The sequence below is a fragment of the Lacerta agilis genome, chromosome 5, assembly GCF_009819535.1.
Source record: "Lacerta agilis isolate rLacAgi1 chromosome 5, rLacAgi1.pri, whole genome shotgun sequence".
Lineage (NCBI taxonomy): Eukaryota > Metazoa > Chordata > Lepidosauria > Squamata > Lacertidae > Lacerta > Lacerta agilis.
In genome coordinates, this window is record NC_046316.1 from 55,950,251 (window position 1) to 55,956,264 (window position 6,014).

Genomic DNA, 6,014 nt, shown 5'->3' on the forward strand with positions numbered 1-6,014 from the left:
GAACATGTTGCCTTTGACAACTGCAGTTGCCTTCACGGATGCTACGAAATGGCCAGAGCCACCCCGCGGTCAGCCCAGAGCCTATTGGAAGCTTCCATTTGATTTCTTCTTCCCTTTTAAAATGGCATTGAGTGGAGCTGTGAGCAGCTCAGGCAGCCTACCTGGTACTCTGCTGGTGACATTAACATTTTGTAAATTACTTGTCTCATGAATGTTTTTTTTATAAGAAGAACAAGATCTGCAAGAGCCATATTGGCATTACTTGTATTACATAGCATTGCTTGCTATGAAGTGACTATTTCAGAATGGATGCACTCTTGGGGGAAAGCGTGTTTAAGAAACAGTCTCCTCCTAATGGAGGGTACAGAGTGGAAACTGCGCATCACATGACTGCGAAGCTTGTAGTCAAGTCTAGGAACCTCTGTACATCACTATCTGGGCTTGTGGTAACCTGTTGAAAACTCACCAGCCCATGGTGATCTGATCAAATGCACATACCACACATGAATTTGGTATTCAGCTCATGAGGGTCAGTGCTAAAAGTTGTGCCATATGTGACATGCCATGCCTCTTTATGGATGTCTTTCTTTACTCCACAAAACAGATCCTCTGGCTATCAATCTAGTGAAGAAAGAGGTGGGACCCAAAGTGACATGGGCACTCTTCCTCCTCATTCTGAAGCTTTTGAGCCTCTTCTATGCAGCCCCTTACGTTCCCCAAAACCCTTGCCAGTGTGGAAGTGCTTGAGGGTGATCTCAGGCTGCTTTAGATCTCAATCACAAACTCTGACGTATTATTTCTTGAAGAAAACACTAGAAGTAGAAAGTCCTATAGCCTTCAGTCTGCTTTCCCTTGTCTGTTGTTAGGGGGAAACTTAGGACACTTGATAACTCACAACTTTGTAAATGGAAGAAACTATTTTATCTTTATGGATTGTCATTAAAAAACTAATATCATTCCACTTTTCATGATAAAACAATCACGCCTTTCATGACTCACCTCGATAATACCTGTCTCTTACCTTTATACTACTAACTATGTCAGGCTTTCCTAGAGGAGTCAAATTGGGACACGATTACTGAAAAAGAAATCTCTCCACAATCGCTGAGGATACAAAGCTGCACTGATGCTAAATGTCCTTTTATGTTATAGAACTTATGCACAATTGTGTATTAACTATGGGGGCTTGGGAAGTGGGCTTCAATTTTAGGAGTGTTGCAACCTATTTCCTACTGAAGAGTTCTTCCCTAATATATTACACTTTAACCAACAGCCTTAATAAACAAAGCCAGTGTATAAAAAATTAAGTGTTTTGTGGGGGCATCTTGTTATAATTACTCTGCCTGTCTGCATCTGATGTGGGACAAATATAATTTCTGTTCTGCCTTATTGCTTCACAGCATATGGGGCTGTTTAGCAGATTTCAGGATTGATACCTTTCATGTCCAAGTAATCGGTGTAGGCCTGTCCTAACGTAGTTGCTTCTTAGCATTTCCCTGCAATACAATAGAATTATAGCTTCTTCCAGCATCTGGAAAAAATGTATAATACCTATTTGTTATTAAATAACAACAATCTTTTTTCTTTTCTTTTTTACAACACCCTGTGAGTGCAATTTTTATACATGTCTGCTCAGAAGTAAGTCCCGTTGAGTTCAGTGGTTCTTACTTTCAGGTTCAATAGTTGTAAAATTGAAGCCTAAATTAAGGGTGCCTATGAGAGGTAGAGGGACCCATTGTCATGGGATAATAATGGTATTGCCTTTACAGTATACATCTCAAGTCTTCTAATTTCAGGTAGCCGTCTACTTTTGTAGCCCTTATGAGACAGTAAAAGTTTAGTGAGAGGCATTGCCAATGGGGAATGGAGCAAAATGACATACTATCTTTATAATATGTCTCATACCAAAGAATCCAACTATCTCAACTTTTGTTGCTCAAAATATGTCCACTATGATCAGTTGAAGAGTGACCTTTAAGCCTTCAAGGTTTCAGAGTTGCCTTGAATCTTGAGGTAGGCAGAAAGTGACCCTACCCTGTCAACTCTAAAATAAGGACACTTTAGGAAAAATTAGCCTCAAAGTCCAAGTAGGAGGACTAGTAATTTACAGCTTTCCATTTGGAGTGTGATATGAAATCACATGTGATAATGCCTTGGCCCAGTTCCTTGCTTGTCTGTCCTCATGTCACCTGGGGTCCTGGCAAAAAAAGTGCACTGTGAAAATGTGTTTCTTGGGGTGCTTGTGTGGGTGGCAATAAATTATAGGTTTTGTCCCTTGAGACTGAGAGGAGATAAAGCAATCTTCAATTATCTAAAGGGCTATAACATGGAAAATGGAGCAAGCTTGTTTTCTCCTGCTGTGGAGTCTAGGACCCGAACCAATGGATTCAAGTTACAGGAAAGGAGGTTCCGACTAAACATCAGGAAGAACTTTCTGATAGTAAGAGTTATTTGACAGTGGAACAGAGTCCCACGAGAGGTGGTGGACTCTGCTTCCTTGGGGGTTTTTTAAGCAGAAGTTAGAGAGCCGTCTGTCATGTATGCTTTAGTTGAGATGCTGCATTGAGGAGATTGGGGTCCCTTCCAACTCTATAGTTCTTTTTCCACTGAAATGTCACTGAACATAACACATGTAAGGGTGCAGACTGCACCTCAGATCAAATTCCACCCCTACTTTTGGATTTCTTCATCTGAAAAGTAGTAAGTAGTACCTTGTAAAGGTGTTAAGGATTTTATCTGCAAAGTCCTACTGAGTGTATCTCAGCTGCTTTTTCTTGTGTGTGATCATCCCTCAGCATACTTTGGTTCAGAGAATGGCTGAAGAGTATATGATGCTAAGTGGTGGGGCTCACTTGGAGGCAAGGTTCTCTGAAAGACTTGTGTAACCTGCTCTGAGCTTCCCAAAAGAAAGATTAAGATACTGTAAATAAAAATTTCAGCATTAGATAATATTAAGGAATGAAGAATGATTTCCTTCAAAGATTTAACAAACTTTGTTTTAACAAAGTGGGAACGTGAGATTGACAATTCTTAAGTCAGATGAAATTTATGCTGGAGGAGTATTTTTAAAAAGTTTAAAAAGGGGAAATCTGATATTGACACTATTTTAAGTTTTTTTTTTTAAACTATTACATTTCCTGGTGGATAAAAAGTATAGGACAAACTCAATTTTTATTATGAACCTTTAGATATCTGCAGAAATTGTCTTTGCTCGGTGTTGGAAATCTCCATCTGTACCAACCATAGCAAACTGGCTGGTAGCTGTCTTAGGTACTGTGTACATGGAAAAAAATGGATAACTGTTAGCTACAAAGATCCAGTGCTGCAGAAATAGAAACTGGGGGGGGGGGGTGATTGGAACTGGATTCTGGATTTAGGCTGACTTGACCAATGGGTGCTGATGTGAATGACTTGCTTGTTTCTTACTTTGTGTCTCTTTTGTAAATATTGTATTTGATTTAAATAAAAAAAAAAAAACTATACCCTTTCCACTGCAGTCACCTTATGTGTGATTCCACTTATTTTCTTTTAAAAGCTGGCTAATTTCAATTCTGTAGGCAGTCTATTTCATAAATAACTTCAGTGCAGGTGGGGCTTCTGTAGTTGAGATGTTCTTTGTAGGAGCAGATTCCCCCCACCAATGTTTTTCTCCCTTATCAAAAGGTAGTTTCTTGTAGGAGGGTGTCAGTGTCCCCCTATTTAGCATAAAGTCACACCACTGGGCAGCCCCATATTCGAACCTTCAGACTCCTACGAAAGTCTCTTAAAGCTCTGACTTGGCAAACCATAAGAACCCATTCTGTCTCCTTAATTCACTTTCAGCAGTCATTTGCGCATATATTCCTAGAAGTGGCCTTTAACGAACATTTAGGCCACGTGCTGTACTTTCTTGACCATGTTTAGTCAGAAGTGAGAGAATGCCTACAAGTGACTGTGTTTAGGATTGCAGCCCTGACTATATGCTGCTCCATGCATCTTAGCTTTATGGTTTGTGTTTTAGGGTCTTGGCTACGCAGCACCCATATCTGAGTACTGATTGTAAGGAGCACATGATTCCTGTGTGAGTCCCAGCTGTATAGTGCATTTTGCCCGTCTGGGCTTTGGCTTCACAGAGCATGCAGTAACAAAGTCCAGCATTGTTGACTTTAGGTGTTTAAGCATGAGGCCAACTCCCTAATGGATAATTCTTAGGAACAAGCTGTTTCCTGACCTGCCCCTGAATGTCTCCAGAAAGAAGCATGGACCCTTTTGTTTTGCCTTGTTTCTTTTTATTTATTTATTTTAAAACCCTGTTCTGATAGAACAATATATGACAATGTTACAATACGATAATATCTGCTTAAGGTCAAGTGTATAGGTCCAAATTGTCACTCTGTCTTCTCACTTGGGGGGAGGGTAGGACAGCTGAACTGAGTCGGATACCAGTGCATACCATGTACTTCCAAACGCTGGAAAGGGACTGTCCCTTCATTTGTTTTGAAGCATAAAGTTCCAGTTTGGGAGAGAGACAGATATTGCATTTGTCCTTGTGAGACTAAATTCTGCTGCAAGTTCCTTGTGTGCTGAGCAAAGAGGGACAGGACAAAGTTCTTAATCTCTGCTTTGCCCCATTTCTCGACAGCAAGACACTTCCAGTGGAAAGGTTGAAAATCAAAGGAAGTGGCCTCTTTACTTTCAGGACTTTTTTTGTGCAAGTAGTAAATTAGTAACTCCTTTTCTTTGCTATCTCAAGGTGGGTTACAACATGTCTTAACATTTTAAACTTACATTTTTATCCCGCTTTTAAAAAGTGAACAAATGTTAAAATTATAACCTATTTGAGGTATGGTAGTCTGCACAATGTCACCCAATAAGATTTATAATGGAGCAAGGATATGCACTTGGATTTTACAGACTAAAATTATATTTTGTCTGCTATTCTGTGTTGTACTAAGGGGAGCCATAGCAACAAGCCAAAAATCCACTTTCTGAATTAATGCCCAAAACAAAATGCATACATTACTAACATAAACTTGGGATGGAGAATGATTACTAATACTCTGAAAAATCAATATGAAGCAACATATAAAGTGGCAGGGGAAAACTGAGAGCATCTTTTCTCTCTTACCTGACCACATTCCAAAATATGTTTCAGAAAGATAAGGCCCATATGGTCCCAAAGTGGTGATGCTCTTAAGTTTGTAATTCTAAAACTGGAATTTGCTGTGATTTAAAGTAGGCCACTATAAATCAGTAGAACTCTGCCAACTTTTAGCATGATGATGCACATGGATTGTCAACTGAACAGTTCAGTTGCTGTCTTGAAATTTTGTGCCCACATGCCAGCCCCAAGGCCCAGACGGTTTACGAGGTTTATACTTTCTTTAAGAGCAGAGACAGCAGTGCAATCTAGTTGGGCAATCCCTGCCCATGATGGACCCATGGAGTAGCCTATGAAAGTCACTTTTCCTTTGTCTCAGTTATGTCCACCACCTGTAAAATGGGTATAAAGCTACAATCCTAAATACACTTGTTAGGGAAGCAGATCTGACTGAATTGTGGGATTACTTGAGTACACATACTTAAGTCTGCACAGTAAAAAGGATTCGCCTCACAGGGCTGTCAAAGACAATCCACGTAAGGGTGGTAAGCAGGGACAATGTACATTTAAACAGAAACGACTCCTCTGGGCCCTTCCAGGCCGTGGCCCTGCTATAACTAGAGCAAGGTTGCTAAATTAATTCATTTGTTGCTGTAATATTTTCCTGCCAGAGAGAGGGAGCTGCTGTTGCCATTCTCTGCCTCAGGTTCCCAAACAGCCTGGCAGGCCTTGGGCAGTGATGCATCTTGACAGGGCGAGGAGGACAGGCTCCGTTCTTCCCCAGGCAGAAAACTGCCTTGGTGGGGGGGGGGGGGCGACCCTACACCCTGCCATTACCCGGCGCATCCTTTCAGTAACAATTCCTCTTCCGCAAGAGAAGGCCAGCTCCTCTTCGCAGGAGGAACTCTTCCAATGCTTCATATTATTATTATTA